This window comes from Heterodontus francisci, chromosome 20, assembly GCF_036365525.1.
Source record: "Heterodontus francisci isolate sHetFra1 chromosome 20, sHetFra1.hap1, whole genome shotgun sequence".
Classification (NCBI taxonomy): Eukaryota; Metazoa; Chordata; class Chondrichthyes; order Heterodontiformes; family Heterodontidae; genus Heterodontus; species Heterodontus francisci.
In genome coordinates, this window is record NC_090390.1 from 17,967,548 (window position 1) to 17,994,140 (window position 26,593).

At 44.2% G+C, this 26,593-nt stretch overlaps 1 protein-coding gene across 1 annotated transcript in view; it reads right to left on the reverse strand.

Annotated features, from left to right (window-relative positions):
* mypn (myopalladin) overlaps positions 1–26,593 on the reverse strand; it is a 414,790-nt gene that overhangs the window by 301,521 nt on the left and 86,676 nt on the right. The window lies entirely within an intron of this gene.

Genomic DNA, 26,593 nt, shown 5'->3' on the forward strand with positions numbered 1-26,593 from the left:
GGTAAAGGAAAAATAAAGGTCAATACGTTAAACACTGTCACAGATTCTACAAGAATGCAAAGCCTTAAATTTACAATAGGAAGTGTGGAAATCCAGTTCAGATTTACTTTACGCAGACAGTGATGATATATATTGGACAGCTTCATGCAGGCCCCCACCTGCCAAGAATGAGGCACATTGGTTTTGTCATGAACATTGATTTTTAACTGTTGCCGGAGTGAGGAAATGACTTGTTGAACAGATCAGCCGTGGCCGGAAAAAAAACATTTACATACTATCAAACATCGAAGGTGAGGAAGAGCATTCCAAGGCCTGCTAAGGAGGATAACATCCACAAGGGCCAGGACTTGTTAGACCAGCTGGTCATAAGACTAACTGACTGTTCCAGGGTTTTCTTTTGAACTGACCACAGAGAGTTTGAACTCAGAAAGACTGTTTGCTCCTGGACTGAGAAGATCTCTCCTGTCTGCTCCCATCTCTTTCTCACAAGCCTCTGAATCCACTGAAGGCACATGAACCCCAAAAGAGAAAAGTCTCCTACAGTGAACAAGGTTTAAGAAGCATACTGGGCCCAACGAAAAGCAAGGTCTACCTACAATCAAGGACTCTACAGTGAGTTCAAAGAACCGTAACAGAAACTCTTCAGATATTGCCTCAAACTTTTCGACTTTATTTTTCTTCTGCTCTTTTCTGTCTCTGTTTGCATGTGTGTATCGCGTATGCATGCTAGTCTGGGCACCTCGTGTATCCGTAGACGTCAACCAAATTAGAGTTTAAGTTCAAGTATAATAAATTTGAACTTTTCTTCTTTAAACCTAATAAAACATGTTTGTGCTGGTTCTTTGCCTTATAATTGGAAAGTGGTGAACAAGGATTCACCAAGGGGGAGCTAAAAACACGGTGTGTTTAAAATTAAACCCTGTTACGGTAAGACCAGGTGAAGGCTGAGAGGGAACCCTAGACACTTTTCTCACCAGGTCATAACAAAGGCCAAGGAAGTCACTGGTGGCTAATTGTATCAGCAAATTAAAGAGAGAGTTGAATTATGGGATGACATTTCTTAGAATGCTGGGACTGACCAGGTGGAGAGCAGTGATTTCTTCTGCTCCTGTGCATTGCTATTTTCCATTTTTGGAGATGTTAAAGTGAGACCATGTCGGTTACTTCCAGTGGATGTAAAGGATTTCTATACTGTCATTTGAAGAAGACCAAAGAGTTCTCCTAGTATCCTGACCAATATTCTCCCTCAACCAAAACCATCATAAAACAAGATTCACTAGAATGGTACCAGGAAACACTTCAGTTACTTGGAGAAACTAGAGAAACTGGAGTAGTTCTCCTTATAGTAACGTAGGTTAAAAGGAGGATCATCCTTTATTTGCTGTTTGTGGGACCTTTATGGAAACTGTTTACCTACAAAACAACACTGATTACAGTTTAAAACATCTTCATTAACTGTTACGGTAAGACCAGGTAAAGGTTCGGCACAACGTCGTGGGCCGAAGGGCCTGGACTGTGCTGTACTGTTCTATGTTCTATGTTCTATGTTCTAACATCCTGAGGTGCTACATAAATGCAAGTACTTTCTTCTTTCTTGTGTCAGAATCATGTATATATCACTGTAACAGGAAGCACTGTTTTCAGCTTTGCACTATTGGAATAAGTTATTACTGCCTGTCAGAGGTTTCTGGTTCCTACGCTAGATATTTTCCTTGATTCAGCCTCACTGACTGCTTACTTAAGCAGATCTCATGTCCTCCATGATCTGGAGTGCACCTTTTCCTGTTCCAGACCTAAATGTATGTCTCAGAGATTGTAATAGTAAACTTTTACTCCATACAGTAGCTACTGGAATGCATTATATGCTACCAAGTGAACTCTCCTGTTTTTATGAATAGTGGACTGGAGAATCACTCCACTGATTTGAGACACTGACTTGAAGCAACAAGTAGCTTTATTTGCACAAGTTAGATGAATGAACTGTAAATTGTTTTTACAGTGAGATAGATCTTTCTTATACTATTCAATATGTAAAACAAAGACACAATCAACTTTCTATGTAAATATAATCTCTGACCATGTCAATTTACCATAGCCTTATGATAGCATGTTCCAAGGATCATAGCAGCCATGCTAACTCTTTTAGATGAAGCTGGCACCCACTGAGTTGACAATTACACAGGGCTCCAAGAAATCAAGGACTGCCCTCTTTTCAATGGATTCAGAAATAGCTACCAATCAAATTAATTGCTGCTGGTTGAGGGCCTACCTTTGTAATTGACCAGAAGGCCTTCAGCAGCCTGCCTTGCTCCATCCCCACACTGTATAAATTAATTAGAATGGCACCTCAAACCAGCCAGATGTTGCAATGGTACACCTCTGGGACAATGGTGCCATCTCTATTAGATTGTATTACAATGGGATTGTAATTAATACTCACCCACCTGGGAATGATTAATGAATTAAAAGCTCAAAATCCTAATATCTGGGCCAAAAAAACTTACATCTTGAGGAAAGTTTAGTGGACAAACCGATAAACTAGAAGAATGCATATTAAAGATTTAACACAGGTGAAACTCCATTTTGTCACAGTGCCTAAGATTTCACACTTATTACAGATAACAATTAATAATCCAGGCACTGTATAGGTAACAAAAACATTTAAAAGGGGGGAAAAAAATAATTGTGATAAACCAGCAAAGTTACATGTAAATAAGAGCATCTAATTTGGACAAAGAATATTAGTTCAGTATTAATGATATTTTAATGGTATTGTGATGAGGAATTTATAATGGGGTTAAATAAAGAGCTATTTAGATAGTTGGTGCGAGGTCAAGTGGCCTCCTGTGTTATAAAATTCTTGGACTCCATGAAAATTTCTCAAATTTGAATGAGCTATATTGTGATACTTATTCACTGGGCAGTGGCTTAAAATCTGTAATGCCCTTATTTCACCTTTAACATGCATTTGTTCACAGGAATAATCGATGACTGTATATTTATACTCATACATGACATCAAGTTCAATTCATTCATGACTATTTACTGAGTGCACAGGCTATTTTTGCTACTCATTACGAGATAAGTGCTATTTACAGTACTATTCATATAGCAAATGAAATCCAGTAATTTTCCAGAACTGCCATCCCTGCTTTTTAGCTGCTCTATACTATACTTGTATATAACTGGAAACAATAGAATTGATTCTAACGTCATTTCACCAATTACTTATCTTCCAGAATACCTGCTCCTCATCTGACATTCTGATTGTAAAAATACATCCCAGGTATCAAAGAATCTGACTAGAATATTTGTTAAGTCAACAGCAACAGGTATATAGGGTCTTTTACATGGTCAAATGTCCCAAGGCATATCAGACAAAATTTGGCACAGAGCCACATAATACAGAAATAATAGGACAGGTGACCAGAAGCTTGGGTCAAAGAGATACATTTTAAGGAACACCTTATAGGAGAGGATGTTTAAGAAGGGAATTCCAGAGTTTAGGACCTAAATAGCTGAAAGCATAGTTAGGCAAAGAAAATCGGGGATTCACAAAAGGCCACAATTGGAGAATTTTTTTTTATTAGTTCATGGGATGTGGACGTTGCTGGCTAGGGCAGCAATTTATTGCCCATTCCTAATTATCCTTGAGAAGGTGGTGGTGCGTTGGTGAGCTGTAGAGTTCTTGGAAGGTTGTAGCGCTGGAGGAGAATACAAAGATAACAAGAGATAGGGAGGGGCAAGGTCACTGACGTTTTGAACACAAGGATAAGAATTGTACCAAAACAAGAAATGCTGGATTCACTCAGCAGGTCTGGCAGCATCTGTGGAAAGAGAAGCAGAGTTAACGTTTCGGGTCAGTGACCCTTCTTCGGAACCGAAGAAGGGTCACTGACCTGAAACGTTAACTCTGCTTCTCTTTCCACAGATGCTGCCAGACCTGCTGAGTGAATCCAGCATTTCTTGTTTTTGTTTCAGATTTCCAGCATCCGCAGTATTTTGCTTTTATGATAAGAATTGTACATTTAAGATATTGTTGGAACAAGGCTTTGTCTGTTTTGGGGGTAAATTTTGTGCTTTATGTACTTCCAGTAGGGAAATTCACCTACCAGAAGTGCAAGTCAGAAATCCAGCTGCACACACACTTCTGATATGCACTGCCTGGGAGCAAGGGTCACTGCTGAGAGCAAAAAAACCAGCAAATTACGTCTGTTAATGCATTGTAGTTAAGTAGTTAATCCTGTTTCTCCATTTGTCTGTACTGGAGGTGGCACATTGTCTTACAAAACAGCGCATAATATTTTCTGGTACTATAAGTTGTCAAAACACAAGGGAGCTACATTGAATAGCCCTAAAAATGGGCACAAGGATCGGAATGCAAAATAAACCTACAGCTGTTGTTTGAAATTCAGACAGCACACCATCTTCGTGCTGTCTGTTCATTTATGTGACTTCTGTATGCAGCCAGCTCTAGTAGGAGGACCAAAATCGTAACTTCCGAGCACATCTTAAAGCTAACTTGCATCTCTTAAAAGGGAGGTGCCTTGTTGCTGGAACAGGTGCTGGGGTGTTATGCAGGAAGTGAATCTGACCTGCAAACAAGGGAAGAATGGCACAAAGAAAAGTATTCCCATTAGTTCATGGTACAAGGATGAGGGACTTAGATTTAAGGTTTTGAGCAAGAGGTACAGGGGGGATGTGAGAAAAAACTTTTTCACACAGCGAGTTCTAATGATCTGATAGATCTGAAAGTGGTGGAAGCAGAGACGATCAATGATTTCAGAAGGAAATTGGATAGGCAATTGCAGCTCTACAGGGATAGAGCGGGTGGATAGGACTGACTGGATTAGTCTACAGAGAGCTGGCATGGATTCAATGGGCTGAATGCCGCTATAACATGGGAGAGAGCAGGCCACAAGGTTTTTCAATACTTCACTACAGGTGTTGGTTGAAAGGTGGGAAGGAGGAGTCAAGTCCTGTATCCACAAGAGGACTAGAAGCCCTCCAGACACATGCTCAGAAGGCAGTGGGAGCAGATAGTTATGGAGGTCAATGCCAGGAGACAAGCCCCAAGGATGTGGATACAGTGGTGCAAGAAGTTTAGTGGCCTTATATGAGAGTTAAGGTCAGTGAACACTTTTTCAAATGCTATGTCCTATCCACTGCACCGTTAGCCTCAGCCACTGCTCAATTCACCACATCCCCATCACTCACCTACCAGCAATCACTACCAGCCAGGACTCATGCTTAACATTCACAATTCCACCACACACTCATACATTTAGCACTGCTGCAAGCCTCTCATCCTAGCCAAGCTGTTCCAGTATAGCTACAACGCTGGCAACTACCTGACAATGTGAAAAATTGCCCAGGTTATGTACTGTCCACAAAAAGCAGGACAAATCCAATCTACTCTCAATAATCAGCAAAGTGATGGAAGATGTCATCGACAATGCTGTCAAGTGACACTTACTCAGCATTAACCTGCTCATCGATGCTCAGTTTTGCTTCTGCCAGGACCACTCAGTTCCGGACTTCATCACAGCCTTGGTCCAAACATGGATAGAAGAGCTGAATTCCAGAGCTGAGGTGAGAGTGACTGCCCTTGACATCAAGGCAGCATTTGACCGATTGTGGTATCAAGGAGCCCTAGCAAAACTGAAGTCAGTGGGAATCAGGGCTAAAACTCTCCACTGGTTGGAGTCATACCTAGCACAGAGGGAGATGCTTCTGGTTGTTGGAAGCCAATTATCTCAGCCCCAGGACATCACTGCAGGAATTCCTCAGCGTACACCCAACCATCTTCATCTGTTTCATCAATGACCTTCCCTCCAATATAAGACCAGAAGTGGAGATATTCGCTGATGATTAAACAGTGTTAACTTCCATTTGCAACCCCTCAAATAATAAAGCAGTCCATGTCCACACCTCCTGACTCCCCAAAACTGTACACCATCTATCTACAAGGCACAAGTAAGGAGTGTGATGGAATACTCTCCACTTGCCTGGATGGGTGCAGCTCCAACAACAATCAAGAAGCTCGACATCATCCAGGACAAAGCAGCCCGCTTGACTGGCACCCCATTTACCACCTTAAGCATTTACTTCCTCCACCACTGGTGCACAGTGGCAGCAGTGTGTACAATCTACAAAATGCACTGCTGCATCTCACCAAGGCTCCTTCAACAGCACCATCTAAACCTGCGACCTCTACCACCTAGAAGGAAAAGGGCAGCAGGCACAAGGGAACACCACCACCTGCAGGTTCCCCTCCAAGACATACCATCCTGACTTGGAAATATATCACTGTTCCTTCACTGTTGTTGGGTCAAAATCCTGGAACTCCCTTCCTAACAGCACTGTGAGTGTACCTGCACCAGATGGACTACAGCAGTTCAAGAAGGCAGCTCACCAGCTTCTCATGCCAGTATGTGTGATGTGGCACTGCACGAATGCAGTCATATGGGCAATGGCTCAGTTATCTGCTGCCAGTAATGGTGGAGACACAGATGTCACAGATGCAGAAGACCGCCTACCAGATGAAGCATGGTGATGTGTCACATGGACAGCATATTCTGCACCTCAGGGATAGTGGAAGCGCTCATCAATAAGGTTTGCCGAGCATCCTTTGCTCCCTGCTCACCATCTCTGCACTGCAACAATGCTCTTCATCCTCCCATGCGCCTATGCTGCTGTACCTCCTCTGTGTCCTCATCATCTGAGGCTGTCTCCTGCTCCCATCTCTCATCATCCTGCAAGGCCCCCCCTCCCCCCTCTGTATTGCAAAGTTGTGCAGAGCACAGCATACAGCAACGATGCACGCAACACTTTCTGGTGAGTACTGCAGGGCCCCACCTGATCTGTCCAGGCAGTGCACCTTCAGCATGCTGATGGCCTACTTGATGGTATCTCATGTCAAGCTGTGGCATGTCTCCTCCGCATTAGCTGGTGGGGTTTCTCATTGGCGCAGGAGCCATGTCTGCAAGGGGTAGCCCTTGTCCCCAAGAAGCCACCCCTGGATCTGAGCCAGTGCAGTGAAGAGCATTGGCACCTGGGACTGGCGCAGGATGAATGAGTCATGGCAGCTGCTTGGATAACGGGTACACACTTGCATGAAGCGTTTCCTGTGGTCACAGACTAGCTGCACGTTGAGTGAGTAAAAGAACTTTCTATTGTGTTATGCAGTTGGTTATCCATCTGGAGCCTTGATGGCCACAAACATACAGTCGATGACCCCTTGCACCTGTGGGAATCCTACAATGGCCCCAAATCCGAAGGCCCTCTAGGCCTGACTCTCAGAGACTGTCCTGAAGCAAACATAGTCACCGGCCCTCCTTTACAAGGCTTCGGTGACCTCCCTGATACAGCAGTTCACCGCTGACTGTGAAACGCCACACAGGTCGCCAGTGGGTTCCTGGAATGATGCGGAGGTGTAGAAGTTTACAGCCGCGGTGACTTTGAGGGCCACAGGCAGAGGGTGTCCAGCAAAGCCCATCGGTATAGGTCATCATTCACCAGTGCAGAGATGTGTCACCGCCTCTCTGGACATCCGTAGTCGCCTCTGACACTGGTGCTCCGACATCTGCAGGTATGTCATGCGGGGCCTGTAGATCAACTGTCTTCTCTGGCCTCAAAAGCACCTTGATGACTGCTGCTGCTCCTCACTTCCATGAGCTTCCAAGTGGGCTGCACCTGCCTCTTAGTTCTGCCTCCGGCAGATATGGCTCCTTATGGCACTTGGATCAAGAAAGACAGGATGGACCAGGCCCATCTGAACGCTGTAGGTGAACTCGGTGCCTTCAGTGGGTCAAAGGCACCTATCAGGGCAGAGACTGATGTAAATTGGTGCTTCAGCTGCGTTCCTGCATCACCTATATGGTATGGACTGACTTTGCCGGTCTTAGCTTTGAATGAGCAGGGCAGCATGAGCACAGTCATATTTTTGACTTTACCTGGATGGAACAACCAGCAACATGACCTTAAACCTGCTACCATCTTTGGCTTCCACCCCACACAAAGGAGTCATGGAGTGCCATTGGTTCCCCCTCCTCCAAACAGCGTTGGCCGATTGCAGGGTCAATTCACTTCCCCCACACCCTCCCCCACCAAAACGTTAGCGCGCTCAAAGTGGCCCTCTTTACGGATGAAGGGCATGGGGTACCTTCCTTCATGACTGCAGAGTTAGAAGCCACACATTTCAGTCCCCCACCCAACTCCCCTCAAGAATGCAGAGTTTCAGCCCACAAATTGCAGTCCCACACCCACCTTCACAGGCTCCGAGGACTGATGCCTCAGTGCCGCCGGCTTTTCACTGTCATGAAAGTGAAGGCACGTGGGTGCCACACGTCCGAATGAAGATCCTCACCTGCTGCCTGAATCTCAGCGGCCTGCACATTAATGCATGTTGTGCCCAGCTACATATCCTAATCCGGGTCCCACCGTCCAGCGGTGGGGAGGCTGCCACGATTCCTCATCGCTGCCGGGAGGATTGGGCTGGGCCCTGCCAGCGCAGGGTCCATGGTGGGCCTCATCTGGGGCCATCTTCAGGAACCACCACCCCCACCCCCCCACCAAGCTTCCTGACGTCAAAGGCTCCTTAAAATCCAGCCCTTTGTGTCACCCTCACAACCTGATTTCCTACCTACCTTTGTATTGTCCGCAAATTTGACTGCAATACACTTGGTCCTTTCATCCAAGTCATTAATATAAATCATAAATAGTTGAGGCCCCAGCACTGATCCCTGTGCCACTCCATTAGTTACAGTTTGTCAACCTGAAAATGCCCCATTTATCCTGACTCTCTATTTCCCGTTAGTTAGCCAATCCTCTATCCATACTAATATATTACCGCCAACACCATGAGCTCTTATCTTGTGCAGTAACCTTTTATGTGGCACCCCATCAAAACCCTTTTGGAAATCCAGATACACTACATCTACTGGGTCCTCTTTATCCACCCTGCTTGTTACATCTTCAAAGAACTTTGAAAAATTTGTCAAACACGATTTCCCTTTCAGAAAACCATGTTGATTCTGCCTGATTGCATTATGATTTTCTAAATGTTTTGCTACTACTTCCTTAATAATGGATTCCAGCATGGATTCCAACTGGCCTATAGTTTCCTGCTTTCTGTCTCCCTCCTTTCTTGAACAGAGGTGTTACATTTGCTGTTTTCCAGACCGCTGGGATCTTTCCAGAATCTAGGAAATTTTGGAAGATTACAATCAATGCATCCACTACCTCTGCAGCCACTTCTTTTAAGACCCTAGGATGCAGGCCATCAGGTCCAGGGGACTTGTCAGTCTTTAGTCCCATTAGTTTTCCTAGTACTTTTTCTCTAGTGATTGTGATTGTTTTAAGTTCCTCCCTCTCTTTTGCCTCTTGATTTTCTGCTATTCTTGGGATGCTTTTGTGTCTTCTACTGTGAAGACAGATATAAAACACTTGTTCAAAGTCTCTGGTATTTCATTGTTTCCCATTATTAATTCCCCAGTCTCATTCTCTAAGGAACAAATTTTTACTTTAGCTACTCTTTTTTCTTTCGATATATTTGAAGAAGCTTTTATTGTTTGTTTTTTACATTTTGTGCAAGTTTATTCTCATACTGTAATTTCTCCCTCTTTATTATTTTCTTATTCATCCTTTGCTGGTTTCTAAAATTTTCCCAATCTTCTCACCCACCACTAATCTTTGCAGCATTGTACGCCTTTCTTTCAATTTGATACCATCCTTAACTTCCTTAGTTAGCCATGGATGGTGCATCCTTCTCATAGAGTCTTTCTTGCTCAATGGAATATATCTTTGTTGAGAGTTATGAAATATCGTTAAATGTTTGCCACTGCTTCTCTACTGTCCTTTCCTTTAACCTATTTTCCCAGTCCACTTTATCCAATTCTGTCTTAATACCCTTGTAATTGCCGTCATTTAAGTTTAAGACACTAGTTTCAAACCCAAATTTCTCACCCTCAAACTGAAAGTGAAATACTATCATGTAATGATCACTCTTGCCTAGAGGATCCTTTACGAAAAGGTCATTAATTAATCATGTCTCATTACACATGACCAGGTCTAAAATAGCCTGCTCCCTGGTTGGTTCCAGAATGTATTGCTCTAAGAATACATTCAGTTTGAGGGAGAGATGAGTGGTTCCAAGACTAGTATTTTAAACTTAAATAAGGGCAATTATGAGGGCATGAAAACGGAGCTATCTAAAGTGCACTGGCAAATCAGGTAAGGGATAGGTCAATAGAGATGCAGTGATAGACATTTAAGGAGATATTTCAGAATACACAGAATAGATATATTTCAACAGGAAAGAAAAATTCCAAGGGTGGAACCTGCCATCCGTGGTTAACGATAACAGTTAAAGATAGTATTAAACTTAAAGAAAAAGCCTATAATTGCGCAAAGATGGGAGGCAGGTCAGAAGATTGGACAGAATATAAAAAACAGCAAAGAATGACTAAAAGATTGATAAGGAAGGTAAAATTAGAGTACGAGAGAAAGCTAGCTAGAAATATAAAGACAGATAGTAAGAGGGTCTATCGATATTTAAAAAAGAAAAGAGTTAAAAAAAGAAGTGTGTTGGTCCTATAAAAAGTGAGTCTGAGGAATTAATAATAGATAATAAGGAGATGGCAGATGTATTGAACAGATATTTTGCATCGGTCTTCACTATTGAGGTTACAAGTAACATCCCTGTATTAGCTACAAGTCAGGAAATGAAAGGGAGGGAGGAACTCAAGAAAATTACAATCGCCAGGGAAGTGGTACTGAACAAATTGTTCGAGCTGTGGGCTGACAAGTCCCCAGGTCCTGATGGACTTCATCCTAGGGTGTTAAAAGAAGTGGCTAGTGAGATAATCGATGCTTTAGTTTTAAATTTCCAAAATTCCCTAGATTCGGGGAAGGTTCCATTAGATTGGAAAATAGCAAATGTAACTCCTTTATACAAAAAGGGAGGGAGACAGAAAGCAGGAAACTACAGGCCAGTTAGCTTAACATCTGTCTTAGGGAAAATGTTAGAAGCTATTATTAAAGGTGTTATAGCAGGGCATTTAGAAAAAAATCGAGGTAATCAGGCAAAGTCAACATGGTTTTGTGAAAGGGAAATCATGTTTAACCAATTTATTGGAGTTCTTTGAGGGAGTTACATGTGCTGTGGATAAAGGGGAACCGGTGGATGTATTGTATTTGGATTTCCAGAAGGCATTTGATAACGTGCCACATCAAAGGTTATTGCAGAAAATAAAAGCTCATGGTGTAGGGGGTAACATGTTGACATGGATAGAAGATTTGTTAGCTAATGGGAAACAGAGAGTAGGCATAAATGGGTCATTTTCTGGTTGGCAAGATGTAACGAGTGGTGTGCCGCAGGGATCTGTGCTGGGGCCTCAACTTTTTACAATTTATATAAATGACTTAGAAGAAGGGACCGAAGGTATGGTTGCTAAATTTGCTGATGACACAAAGATAGGTAGGAAAGTAACTTGTGAAGAGGACATAAGGAGGCTACCAAGGGATATAGATAGGTTAAGTGAGTGGACAAAGACCTGGCAAACAGAATATAATGTGGGAAAGTGGGAAATTATCCACTTTGGCAGGAAGAATAACAAAGAAGCTTATTATCTAAATGAGAGATTGCAGAACTCTGAGATGCAGAGGGATCTGGGTGTCCTAATGCATGAATCGCAAAAGGTTAGTATGCAGGTATAGCAAGTAATTAGGAAAGCTAATAGAATATTATCATTTATCACAAGGGGAATTGAATACAAAAGTGGGAAGGTTATGTTTCAGTTATACAGGGCATTGGTGAGACCACATCTGCAGTACTGTGTACAGTATTGGTCTCTTTATTTAAGGAAGGATGTAAAGGCATTGGAAGCAGACTAATACCTAGAATGGGCAGGTTGTCTTATAAGGAATGATTGGACAGGCTAGACTTGTATCCACTGGAGTTTAGAACAGTAAGAGGTGACTTGATTGAAACATATACGATCCTGAGGGGTCTTGACAGGGTGGATGTGGAAAGGATGTTTCCCCTTGTTGGAGAATCTAGAACTAGGGGTCACTATTTTAAATAAGGGGTCGCCCATTTAAGACAGAGATGAGGAGCAATTTTTTCTCTCAGACAGTCGTGAGTCTTTGGAATTCTTCTTCCTCAAAAGGCGGTGGAAGCAGAGTCTTTGAATATTTTTAAGGCCGAGGTAGATAGATTCTTGATAAGCAAGGGGGGGAAGGTTATCGGGGGGAAATGTGGAGTAATCAGTTCAGCCATGAACTTATTGAATAGCGGAGCAGGCTTGAGGGGTCGGGTGGCCTACTCCTGCTCCCAATTCATACGTTCGATTGTTTGTATGAAATGTGGAGTAATCAGTTCTGCCATGAATTTATTGAGTGGCAGAGCAGGCTCGACGGGCCGAGTGGCCTACTCCTGCTCCTAATTCGTATGTTTGTATGTTCATATGAAACTATCCCTGATATGATCTATGAACTCATCCTCCAGGCTACCTTTGCCAATTTGATGTATCCAATATATACGAAGATTAAAATCACCCATGGCTATTTAAGTACTTTTACTACAAGTCCCCATTATTTAAATTGTGTCCTACACTGTAACTACTGTTAGGGGGCCTATAAACTACTTCCATCAGTGACTTGCTATTTCCCTTGCTATTTCTTATCATCACCCAAACTGATTCTACATCTCGATCTTCTGAGCCAAGATCATTCCTCACTACTGTACTGATCTCATCCTTTGTTAACAGAGCCACCCCACCTCCTTTCCTTTTTTCCTATCCTTCCAAAATGTCAAATACCCTTGAGTATTTAGCTCCCAGCCTTGGTCACCTTGCCACCACATCTTTGAAATGACTATCATATCATCGTCATTTATTTCTATTTATGCTGTCAGTTCATCCATCTTGTTACGAATGCTGCGTGCATTCAGATAAAGAGCCTTTAATTCTACCTTTTTACCATTTTTCCCTACTCTGACCTTATTTGCTGGTGCACTCTTATGTTTGTACGCTCTGTCCCTTTCTGTCACACTCTGGTTATCTTTACCCGTATCGCTACCCTGCGCTATTGCCTTGTCCTTTCTCATTAACTTTCTAAACTTTTCCTCACCTGAATTTTTTCCCCCATGATTTAGTTCAAAGCCCTCTCTACTTCTCTAGTTATACAATTTGTCAGGATATTGGTCCCAGTGCAGTTCAGGTGAAGGCTGTCTCAACTGTACATTCCCTCTTTCCCTAGTACTGGTGCCAGTGTCCTATGAATCAAAGCCCATTCCTCCCACACCAGTCTTAATCCACGTATTCAACTCTAATTTATTTGCCCCATGCCAATTTGCTCATGGCTGAGTGAGATTATTACCTTTGTAGTTCTGCTTTTTAATTTAGTTCCTTGCTGCTCATACTCCCTCAGCAGAACCTCTCTCTGTCTTTCCATGTCATTGCTACCCACATGGAACATGAGAACTGGATCCTTCTCCTCCCACTCAAGCTCCTCTCCAGCCCTGAGAAGATGTCCTTAACCTTGGTACCGGGCAGGCAACACAACCTTCAGGACTCAGACTCTCGTTTGCAGAAAACAGTATCTATCCTCCTAACTATACAGTCCTCTCGTACAACTGCATTCCTTTTTACTCCCCCCACTTGAATGTCTTCCTGTACCATGGTGTTGTGGTCAGTTTGCTCATCCTCCCTGCAATCTCTTCCCTCATTCACATAAGCTGCAAGAATAGTGAACCTGTTGGACAAATGCATGGGCTGAGGCTCCCCATTTCTACCTTCTGGATCCCCATACCTGCCTCACTTGTAGTCGCACCCTCCTGTCTCTGACCACAGACCAAATATGAAGTGCCTAGTCTAAGCGGTATGACTGCCTCCTGGAACAGTGTCCAGGTAACTTCCCTCCTCCTTGATGCATCGCAGTGTCTAAATCATCTTTTGATTAGCCTTTTAAATACCAAAGTTGAGACACGTTGTGCGGGTCCACATCACACTGCTGTGTAATCGATGCCAAAGCCGGAATAAAATGATAATGAGGTGACTGCATTAAACTCCCACAGATAAACGCACTGGACTTACTTCTGGGATTCCCACGTGATGTTGGAACCCTTACCCCTACCCCACTCCCAATGTGTCTCTGAGTTAATATCAGGACCATTGACTTTGTCTTCTCAGCACTAACATACCATTTCTTTACTCACTATCCAGTGTACCTCCATCAATCCGCAGTGATTCGATCACTGTTTATCTTTCAATTTGGAACACTTCCTCTAAGTGACCCTCTGAGAAATTTCATGACAAGAAGCTGAACAACCATTTATTTTTCCCCCTCTGTTTTTATCCTCTGATGAATTTTCATATCTATTTCCACTGGACCAAATAATGGCCAATTGGGTGAAATTTATATTAGTGTTAAATTCCCAGGTGCATTTTTAATACATTTATTAAATAAGCTCTGTTACCAGGTTCATAATTTTGTTTAAATAGCCCAAATAGTAATTTTACTCAAGCACTAAAAATAATGTTCAGTGGAATTTCAATCCCTGTATCCTAGTATCCTACTAGACTGCAGAACTATCAGGAACTGCTGGTGTAACTTCATGCAGGATTTCAAGATAGTTTTTCCACTTCTATGCCACAGATCTGAATGGGTCACAAATTGATCAATTTGCTCTCAAGTTTAAATGGATTACTAGATCGCAGCTTGCTGTGAATGACATTTTTATTTACATTTATTAAAATTAAGCATTGATCCCTTTTTCAGGACATAGAAGGTGCTGTAGCACAGTCGAGCTGGTCCTGGCACTGTTCAGGCACTTTGGAGCCTCTGCATGAATAAGCTAACCATACGCAATAATGTGGTCAGATCATTTGAATGCTTATCTGGTATTCTGAGTGCATCAGTCATCATATGACAGGGGTGCACACGATGGAATTTCAGCTGCCAGCAGTCAGTCAAGTACTGCTGGCTACCCATTCATGGTTAGTAGGACTTTTAAGCATGTGACATGAGGGCAAAAGTGGTTCAGGAGCTGGAATTGCAGGAAATATAAGGTAGGAGCAGGAGATAAGCTGAGGGAGCACAGGTGGTGCTTGGCAGATTTTTTTTTAAATTGGACATCACCTTCACACCCATTCCAAAGGGGCATTGTGTGACTAGAACATGGTATAAGTGGGTTTTGGTACAGAGATAGTTTGTTTGCTTTTCTTGTTGCTTAGTTTTTTCTATTCACCAAAATATTTCCCTTTTTTACCTAGTACTGAAATACATGTCGCATTAAACTTGGGTATGGGCCATGGCCAATGTTTCAACAGTTTAGATGGGGTGTGATATTCTCCAGGGACCCAGACTTCCTATTTTGCAGCATATCACTTAGTTCTACAATACAATCGTAACTTGTTTCATGATACAAATGAAAGAAAGAACTTTGATTTATGTAATATCATATTGTGTCCTCAGGATGACATAAATTTCTGGCTGTGTTTCAAACAGTGCCATGAAATCTTTCCTACTACCTTAATAGGGCCTGAAATTAGCATCTTATCTGAAGCCAGAAACTGACAATGCAGATTTCCACAGTGCTGTACTGGAGTCAGTCTAAATCATGTGACTAAGTGAGATGCTCGTTCAGAGAGCCAGCGTATGTAAGGCACTCTTCTGTACAATTCTATGATTCTATCATTCACAGAACAAAGAAGGAAGTGTCAAGAAACATTTGACACAAGGGGCTAACAGGAACAATGGCAGCTGGAGGTTGAAAATACCAGGGCTGGCCAGCACGTCGGTCTCACCACGTTCACCATGGCGGGCTGAGGGTAGCCCTGCGATCCTGCCCGAACCTTGATTAAGGCCGATTAAGCTGGTTAAGGAGCTCATTAATGGGGAAATTATGAGATTTTCACGGGGGCGCACAGGCTGCACGCGCTGTCTGCGGCAGACTAGGTGAAGGGAGGCAGGTACATAATGGGGAGCCAGTCATGGCCACATCAGGGAATTATCTGGGCCTCATAAAGGATGGGGACTCACCCATTGACAAACAGGTGCCCTTGGCGCAGCGCAGGTGGCGGGGAGATTGGGCAGTTGGCACTTGGGCAGTGCATGGGTTCATCACCCCCCTGGCATTGCGAGGGCATTAGAGCAGCAGGTTAACCTTGCAGCACTGCTCGCCATGCCCTGCCAGTAGCCATAAAAGTTACTGTGGCCTTGTGCTTCTTTGTTTCTCCAAGGATGAGCTCCGGAGCTTGGTAGCATCTCACAAATGGCAGCACATTACTACATCTCGCAGGTCACTGATGTCCAAATTGCCAGAGCTGGACAGTACATTCAGTTCACGACAGACGTGGCCTCGCAGGCACAGAGGGCAGTGATTTTGCCTCCATCACTGGATTCCCCCAGATGCAAGGCATCATCGATTGCACCCATGTGGCTATCAAAGCACCCAGCGACTGGCCAATCAGATTCATCAACAGGAAGGGCTTCCATTCCCTCAACATTCAGCTGGTCTGTGACCACAACAAGAGCCTCCTCCATGAGTGCACTCGCTTTCTTGGCAGTTGTCATGACTCCTTCAACTTCCACCAATCCAGGCTCCGGCTGCTCTTCACTCCAACCCCCAAGGTCTATGGATGAATCCTAGGAGACAAGTGTTATCTCTTGAAGAGATGGCCATTCAGCCCTCTACATCAACTCCAGACAGAGGCACAGAGGCAATACAACCAAAGCCATCTGCTCACCAGGACCACCATTCAGCAGGTGATCGGGCTTCTAAAGATGGGCTTCCAGTACTTGGACCAGTTGGATGGCACCCTGCAATACTCTCCTGCAAGAGTCTCTCTCATTGTATGGTCTGCTGCGATCTCCATAAAAAGGCCCTTCAGAGCATTATAGGCTTTGAGGATGGTGAGGCCCTGGAAGGAGTCATCTCATTGGAGGAAGAGGAGGAGCAGGATGTGGAAGAGGAGGAGGAAGAGGAAGCGGAGGGGGAGGATGCGGAACACCGAGGTGCTCCATGTGCACAGGGAGGCTGCCAGAACAGCATGGGGCTCAAATGTCTCGTCAGGATGCCATCAACATCAGGGATCATCTGATTAAGGGAATGTTTCAACTGAGCCCCTCTGTCCCAGGATGAAGGGCATGGTGTGGAATTCACTCTGAGATGCCTGTGCTATCACTTCCATTGAAGATGCAGCCTGGAACATGTAAACTCTTACCACCAATGAAGGATGTAAACCTGCCAAGAGGTTTTGCCATCACCGTTGAGGGACCCCTGATCTCCTTCACCACCTCATACCTCTTTTCCCATCCCGCCATCAATAAAAGGAGACTCACACATGTGGCTTCAAGTGATATTATTTTCAGAGTGCTCAGAAAAGAAAACAGAGCACAGTTACAGCAAGACGACAACCCAGTGACCCAGTTAGTGCTCCGCTTCTGATCATTCTGATCATTTTCAAGGCTATGGGCCAAGTGCTGGCAAATGGGATTAGGTAGACAAGTCAGGTGTTTTAATGCATCGGTGCAGACTCGATGGGCCGAAGGGCCTCTTCTGCACTGTATTATTCAGTGATTCTGTGATTCTATGTAGTGCTTCCCTGGTGGCCTCAGAGGATGTGGAGACAGCCTGCTCAGTTGTCTCGGCTTGTGGCTGAGATGCATGTGGCAGACATCCTCATTGTGGAAGTGCCCATGGGGGCGCTCCAGAGGCTGCTGCACCTGCATTATTGCAGGGGCAGCCTCTGTCACTTGGCCCTGCTATACAGATGCTTCCACTGCCAGAGGGGTCAAGGATGATGAAGGCGCCCCATGAGGGATGGACTCTCATCCTCCTTGGTGACATCCTCAGCCTTTGGCTGGCACTCCGGATGGCTGGAAGGGAACACCAGCTGGGGCACAACTGGCATCCCCTCCAAACATCCCTGCACCACCAGCACCAGTGACCGGTCCAGGCTACATTATGTGGCATGCATCCTGTGTACATCAGTGTGCAAGTCCTGCATGCACTTCAAGTGGAGGTTGGGCACTCTCTCCATGGAGGAGCTCATGCGCTCATGGCCCTGAGCCATTGTGGCACACATTAGCTGGATGAACTCCTCCATTCTCCATCCCTGACCCTGCATGGCCTCAGGGAACTCCAACAACTGGGTGCATATCTGCTACTGCTGGTCTGGGTAGAGTCTCCGATCCAGTGACTCCTGAGGCCCTGTATCTGTGCCCAGCTGAGCAGGGCTGTGTCTGTCCTCCCTCCTTGAGGGGAACTGACCACAGCTTCCTCTGCCTCTGGCACCTCTTCCTGCACACTTGTGTGGTGCTCCTCACCCAGTGCCACCCTATCTAACTGCGTACGAGGACCCACCGAGGTGAGCGTATCTGGGCTGGTGGACGATGCGCTTGTAAGGCGTGACGGTGTTTCATCAGATCTTTGTTGGTCACCTTGGCTCGGTGATGGAGAGGGAGAAGGTCTCCTTGGGTGGACACCAATGGGAGACACAAGAAGAGATCATGAGCGCTAGCCTTGGAGAGCAGAAACCTCTGCAGTGCTGAAGCTTCCCAATGCAACTCCTTAATGAGTGCATTGTCCATTTTCACCATGAGTGTCCATTTCGCCAGTGTCAAATCCTCGTGGTCTGCAATCCTGACTGTTACCATTGCTCTATCCGTTGGTGTGACAATCTGAAGGTAGGGCAACCCTTTACCTGTTTGGGCCCTCTGTCGGGCATTACGTACCCGTTTCTCCTGCAAGGACCAAAGAGAACATGATAAGGCACTGCTGTCCTCTGTGGCCAATGGCATCTGTTCCAATTCATTGGAGGGTGTATGTTTTAGTGCTGGTGGTCCTCAGCAGCACTATGGCTCAGAACCATTCTGAGGGGTCAATAAGTGGCCTGTGCACACACTCCTCCCATGTTCAGGAGCAGCATGCCTGTCCTGAGGGTTGAGGGTAGCACTCACCTTGCCAGAGCGTATTAGGCCATTGAACCTTTTCCTGCACTGGATCCATGTTCCTCTCACCATGCTTCTGCCGCTAATAGTGGCAGCGTTGTCCAGCCATATCTGCTCGGTCTGTGTGAGTGGCCTCCTCCTGCCATCCTCTAGGAAGAGAACCTCCCTCCTCCCCATCATGGCCTGCACCCTCTCCTCCAAGTCAGCATCTGAAAAAGCCCTGCTCTGGGTTCCAGGCCTCTGTCTCTCCTCAGACATTATGGAAATTAAGTTTTCTGTGATCCTTCACTGTTCCGTCACAGCAGGGAAACAGCAGCCACAGTAATGGCTGTCATGGTTCATTTAAATCAGGCCCACGCTTGAGTTTTCCCACCTCCATTCCCATCCCCGCAATGGGGATGTCAGGTACATGCCTCCACGCAGCTAAACACTTCCCTGCTGGTGCAGGAAATCGCAGGACAACTGGGAAGTTCCATGTGGCCTCCTTTAATTGGCTTTAACAAGGTTCTTATGAGCCTAACTGATTACCTGCTGCGTGGGGGTGGGTAGCCCTGCCAGCCCCAAACCCTCCTCCACTAAAATGGATGGTACTGGGAACGGCATTGGAAACCAGGGAGCACTGGCATTTTCAGGCCCTGTCCATCTCCATTCAGAGCCCCACCAGGGCCCGAAAATCCTGCCCAGTGTTTTTTTGTGTGAGATGTTAAACTGAGGCATCATCTGCCTGTTCAGGTGGATGTTAAGAAATCCATAACCTGATTTAAATTTTTGGTCTCCTGGCTAACCTTCCTTTCAAAATTAATATCACACAAAAAAAAAATTCTCATTATTCATCTCACTGCAGTTTGGGGGTTCTGGCTATATGTAAAATGGCTGTTCCATTTTCCCACATAACATGTCACTCCACTTGAAAGCAATTCATTGCATGTGATGAACTTTGAAATGTTTTTGAGAGATGTGGGTGTTATACAAATCCAAGACTATGTCTTTTTTTTAAACTTGACACCTTCTTTCAAGGAACATTTTCTGGTGCTGTTTTTGTTTAGCTTTCCTTCAATTGCTGTGTATGCCAAAATAAGGTTTTTTTTTGTGTTTACAACAGATTCATGTTATAATGTAGTAGGCCAGAATAATAGAAAAATGCAGAATCAATGAAATAGGGAATAAACTGTAATACGCAAAAGGAACAATGCAGAAGATGCAGATGGATTAGGTTAGATATTCTCGGCCCTGAAACAAAGGGCAGACAAAATTAGCAGACAAAAAGCTTACTAATGGCCAACCTGAAAACTAATAATCAGGGCCACTGATTTACAGTAACTGAACAGGGAAAACTGAGCAATCCCTGAACCCTTAGCAAGCAGCTTCACTCAATAGGAGTATGGACGGAGATAAAATTATAGTACAGATTCTTCGACCTACCTGACTTTGAGCAAAGCTACCCACAGGAAGTGAAACATTACTAAATAAATCCTCGTAAGAGAAATTCTCTTTCTATTACATGGAATTCCAGGATTTTTATCAGTGTTTTTTTTTTTGTGGATTGCATTCTGCAATTCTGCTCTCTTACAATTAATGGCACAATGGCTTTACATTGACAAATGAATTTTCACTTTTAGCACTGAGCGGGAAAAAGGCTACAGGTGATCAGCTGCCTGTTTTACAAGCCGCCCAATATCCATTTCCAAAATGAAAGTTCACCTCAATGTATCTGTCACAATCTTTGGATCTTTACACTGTCTCTCAGATTCAGTATCATAATTATGCATTAAATTACCCTCAGATACTTATTTTCAGATAAATTTACTGATGATTGTAACAACTTATTCAATTAAACTGAGATGTGAGGGTTGACTTTGACAACAGGCAGGCAGGAGGTGTGAGAAGCTCAAAGCAAGTGTAACAAGAATGAGGCCCGACTAATTTTAATAGCTGAGCTTCATTATAAGATTGGCAGGCTAGCTGGCCATTTGTATAGGCAACAGACCAGCCGCCCACCAAGACCGTGCTATATCCAGCAGGAGTCCGGGTGAATGCATTTCTTAAAGGAATATTCACTAAATCTCAACATGGCTTTCAGCTCCAGTGCTACAATTAAAAGATAGAAAGAACTTACATTTATATAGCACCTTTCATGATCGCACGATGTCCCAAAGCACTTTACAGTCAATGAAGTACTTTTGAAGTGTAATCTCTGTAATGTAAGAAATGCAGCAGCCAATTTACACACATCAAGCTCCCAAAAGCAGCAATGTGATAATGACTAGATAATCTGCTTTTTTCATTATGTTGATTGAGGGATAATTATTGGAAATAACTCCTCAATTTTTCTTCAAAATAGTACCATGGGATCCGTTACACCACCCAAGAGTACTGACAAGACCTTGGTTTAATATCGCATCAGACAGACAGCAACTCCAACAGTACAGTAGTCTGTCATAATGCACTGGAGTGTCAGCCTAGAATTTTGTGCTCAAGTCTCTGGAATGGGTCTCAAACCCACAACCTTCTGACTTAGAAGCAAGAGTGCCACCCACTGAACCATGCCTGACACCTCATGCCTGGAAGGAGGGGAAAGGTCAGTTCCAGGTTTTCTGACGCCTCCCTGGAGGTGTTGCTTGCAGCAGTAAGGCCCAGAGGAAAGTGCTGTTTACACGGAGCAAGTGATATCCAACAGCATGACCAAAAAAAACTTGTTAGAGGTGGCCAAAGAAATTAGCAAGATAATCAACCCTAGGATCTGGGTCCAGTGCTGCAAGAGATTCAATGTCCTCAAGGAATTACTTACCCCATACTCTCGGCCCTTCCTCAGATCAGTGGGAGTGATGAGCTGCAGCCGACTGGAGTGACAGTGGTGCTATGGGCTACCTTCTCTCTGGAAGACATCACACGTGGTGCTTTGCCACCTCCTCAACCAATACCCACCATGGTGCCTGTAAGCCAATAGGGCCAAACTGCAGCCAAGGAGTTCCAGTCTGCAGTCATACCTTCAGTTGTTTCAGATCTCACAGGACAGCATCCAGGAACATCCTAAGGGTCTCAAAATGATCCATAACAGCTAACCACCAGCTCTGTTGAAGGCACTGGAGGGCACTTTGTAGATGTAGTTGACTGAGGAAAGGCTTTATGGCTTGACACTCTGGTGTTTGATGACTTGGTGCAAATGATTGCATTTGGATGCACATTAAAAGCTTCATCCCTTTCAGTATTTAGTCTGCAGAATGTTTGTAGAGCATCTTATGAGAAGATAAGAACATATGAAATAGGAGCAGAAATAGATCATATGGTCCCTTGAGCAATTTAATACGATCATGGCTGATCTTCTGCCTCAACGCCATTTTCCCACCTGCTTACAATATCCCTGACAGACCATAAATCTGTCTATCCCAGCCTTAAATATATTCGTAAATGGAGCATCCACAACTCTCTGGGGTAGAGAATTCCAAAGATTCACAATCCTTTGAGTGAAGAAGTTCATCCTCATCTGAGTTGTAAATGATCATCCTTTTATTGTGACACTGCCCCCATGTTCTAGATACTCCAGCCAGGGGAAACAACCATTCAGTGTCTACCCTGTCAAGCCCCTTCAGAATCTGATGTATTTCAATGAGATCACCTCTCATTTTTCTAACCTACAGAGAGTATAGGCCCAATTTACTCAGCCTATCATAGGACAACCCTCTTATCCCAGGAATCAATCCAGTGAACCTTCGCGGTACCGCCTCCAATGCAAGTGTATCCATCCTTAAATATGGAGACCAAAACCGCACACAATAATCCAGGTGTGGCCTCAACAAAGCCCTGTACAACTACAGCAAGACTTCTTTACTCTTGTTCTCCAATCCCTTGCAATAACAGCCAACATGCCATTTGCCTCCCTAATTGCTTGCTGTACCTGCATGCTAATTTTGTGTTCCTTGTAGGAGTACACCCAAGTCTCTCTGAAGATCAACATTGAGAATTATACACCTTTTCAAAAATATTCTGATTTTCTGTTCTTACTGCCAAAGTGTATATAACCTCACATTTTCCCATATTATACTCCATCTACCACCTTGTTTCCCATTCACTTAACCTGCCTATATCTCTTTGCAGTCTCTTTGTCTCCTCACAGCTTACATTCCCACCTAGTTTTGTATCATTGGCAAACTTAGATAAACTTAGATACATTAGTCTTGTGCTCTCAGTCTAAGTCATTAATATAGGTTGTAAATAGCTGAGGCTCCAGCACTGATCCTCACAACACTGCACTGTTTACTGCCTGCCTTGAAAATGTCCCGTTTATCCCTTCTCTCTGCTTCCTGTCTGTGAACCAATCTCCTATCCATACTAATATATCACCCTTAACTCCATGAAGCCTTGTCTTGTATATTAGCCTATGGTGTGGCACCTTAGGAAATGCCTTTTGGAAATCCAAGTATACTACATATACTGGTTCCCCTTTGCCTACACTACTAGTTACATCCTCAAAAAACTCTAATAAATTTGTCAAACACAATTTCCTTTTTATAAACTCATGTTGACTCTGTCTGATCATACTTTGATTTTCTAAGTGCAATGTTAAGTCATCCTGAATAATTGGTTCCAGCATTTTCCTGATGACTGTTATCAGGCTAACTAACGGCGTTACATTTGCTAACTTCCTATTCACTGGAACTGTTTTAGAATCTAGGGAATTTTGGAAAATCATATTCAGTGCATCCACTATCTCTGCAGCTACCTCTTTTGGAACCCTAGGACATAAGCTATCAGGTCCTGGGGATTTGTTGCATTTTAGTTCCTCAATCTTATTAGCCCTTTGGTTACCCTCTATTTCTGGTATGTAATTTGTGTCTTCTACTCTGAAGACAGACACAAAAATATTTGTTCAACATCTCTGCCATTTCCTCATTCCCCATGATAATTTCTTCTGTCTCTGCCTCTAAGGTACCAAAGTTTATTTTAGCCACTGTCCTTTTCATATACTTGTAAAAGCTCTTACGGTCTGTTTTATATTCTTGGCTAATTTACTCTCAGTCTATTTTTTCTCTTTTTATCAACTTTTTGGTTGCCCTTTGCTGCTTTCTAAACCATTCCTAATCCTTAGGCTTAATATTATTGTTTGCAACATTATAAGCCTATTTATCTAATCCTATCCTTAAATTCCATGGTAAGCCATGGAGATCTTTCTTGCTGAGATTTTGTTTTTTAATGGAATATATTTTTGTTGAACACTTTGAATTGTTTCCCATTGTTTATTTACCATCATACCTTTTAGGCTAAGTAACCCAATCAACTTTAGCCAGCTCTCCCCTCATACTGATGTAATTGGCTTTGTTTAGATTCAAGATTCTTGTTTGGGACTGGAAGATGTTGCTTTCAAACTTAATATGCAATTCAATTGTATTATGAGCACATTTTCCCCAGAGGATCTTTTACTATAAGATTACTAATTAACCCTGCCTCATTGCACAAAACTAGATCTAAAATAGTTTTATCCTAATATAAAATAAATACAAGAAATACTCAGCAGGTCTGGCAGTATCTGTGGAGGGAGAAGCAGAGTTAATGTTTCAGGTCAGTGACCCTTCATCAGAGCTGACAAATATTAGAAATGTAAAAGGTTTTAAGCAAGCAAAGCGGTGGTGGGGCAAGAGATAACAAATGAGAAGGTGTTGATAGGACAAGGTCACAGAGAATAACTGACCAGCAGGTCATGGAGCAAAGGCAAACGGTATGTTAATGGTATGGTGAAAAACAAAGCGTTAGTACAGAGAGGGTGTTAATTGACAGAAAAATGAACAGCCCTGGCTCCAGGCACAAACATTAAACAAAAAAATAGTGGGCAGGCACAGTAGAAACAAACTAAACAAACTAAAATAAAATAAACAAATAAAAAAGAAAAAATAATTAAAAATAAAACTAAAATGGGGGGGCCCGTCATGCTCTGAAATTATTGAACTCAATGTTCAGTCCTGCAGGCTGTAGCATGTCTAATGGCTAAATGAGATGCTGTTCCTCGAGCTTGTGTTGATGTTCACTGGAACACTGCAGCAATCCCAGGACAGAGATGTGAGCATGAGAGCAGGGGGGGTGTTGAAATGGCGAACAACCGAAAGCTCAAGGTCATGCTTACGGACTGAGCGGAGGTGTTCCGCAAAGCAGTCACCCAGTCTGCATTTGGTCTCCCCAGTGTAGAGGAGACCACATTGTGAGCAGCAAATACAGTATACTATATTGAAAGAAGTACAAGTAAATGGCTGCTTCACCTGAAAGGAGTGTTTGGGTCCTTGGATAGTGAGGAGAGAGAAGGTAAATGGGCAGGTATTACACCTCCTGCGATTGCAGGGGAAGGTGGCGTGGGAAGGGGACAAAGTGCTGGGGGTAATGGAGGAGTGGACGAGGGTGTCGCAGAGGGAACAATCCCTTCGGAATGCTGACGGGGAAGGGAGGGGAAGATGCGTTTGGTAGTGGCATCACGCTGGATGTGGCGGAAATGGCGGAGGATGATCCTTTGGATGTGGAGACTGGTGGGGTGGAAAGTGAGGACAAGGGGAACCCGGTCGCGGTTCTGGGAGGGAGAGGAAGGGGTGAGGGTCGAGGTGCAGGAAATGGGCCGGACACGGTTGAGGGCCCTGTCAACCACAGTGGGGGGGAATCCTCGGTTGAGGAAAAAGGAAGACATATCAGAAGCACTGTGATGGAAGGTAGCATCATCAGAGCAGATGCTTCGGAGACGGAGAAACTGGGAGAATGGAATGGAGTCCTTACAGGAGGCAGGGTGTGAAGAGGTATCTGTGGGAGTCGGTGGGCTTACAATGGATATTAGTAGACAGCCTATCCCCAGAGATGGAGACAGAGAAGTTGAGGAAGGGAAGGGAAGTGTCGGAGATGGACCATGTAAGGGTGAGAGAAGGGTGGAAATTAGAAGCAAAGTTGATAAAGTTTTCCAGTTCTGGGCGGGAGCAGGAAAAGGCATTGATACAGTCATCAATGTGCCGGAAAAAGAGTTGGGGGAGGGGGCCTGAGTAGGACTGGAACAAAGAATGTTCGACATATCCCACAAAACGAAAGGCATAACTAGGACCCATGCGGGTACCCATAGCAACACCTTTTACTTGAAGGAAGTTGAGTGGAATTGAAGGAGAAGTTGTTCAATGTGAGAACAAGTTCAGCCAGGCGGAGGAGGGTGGTGGTGGATGGGGACTGGTTGGGCCTCTGTTCAAGGAAGAAGCGGAGAGCCTTCAAACCATCCTGGTGGGGGATGGAGGTGTAGAGAGATTGGATGTCCATAGTGAAGAGGAGGCGATTAGGGCCAGGAAACTGGAAATTCTCAAAATGATGTAGGGCGTCAGAAGAGTCACGGATGTAGGTGGGAAGAGACTGGACCAGGGGAGAAAAGATAGAGTCGAAAGGAGGAAATGGGCGGCGCAGTGGTTAGCACCGCAGCCTCACAGCTCTAGCGACTCGGGTTCAGTTCTGGGTACTGTCTGTGTGGAGTTTGCAAGTTCTCCCTGTGACCGCGTGGGTATCCGCCGGGTGCTCCGGTTTCCTCCCACAGCCAAAGACTTGCAGGTTGATGGGTAAATTGGCCATTGTAAATTGCCCCTAGTGTAGGTAGGTGGTAGGAGAATGGTGGGGATGTGGTAGGGAATAT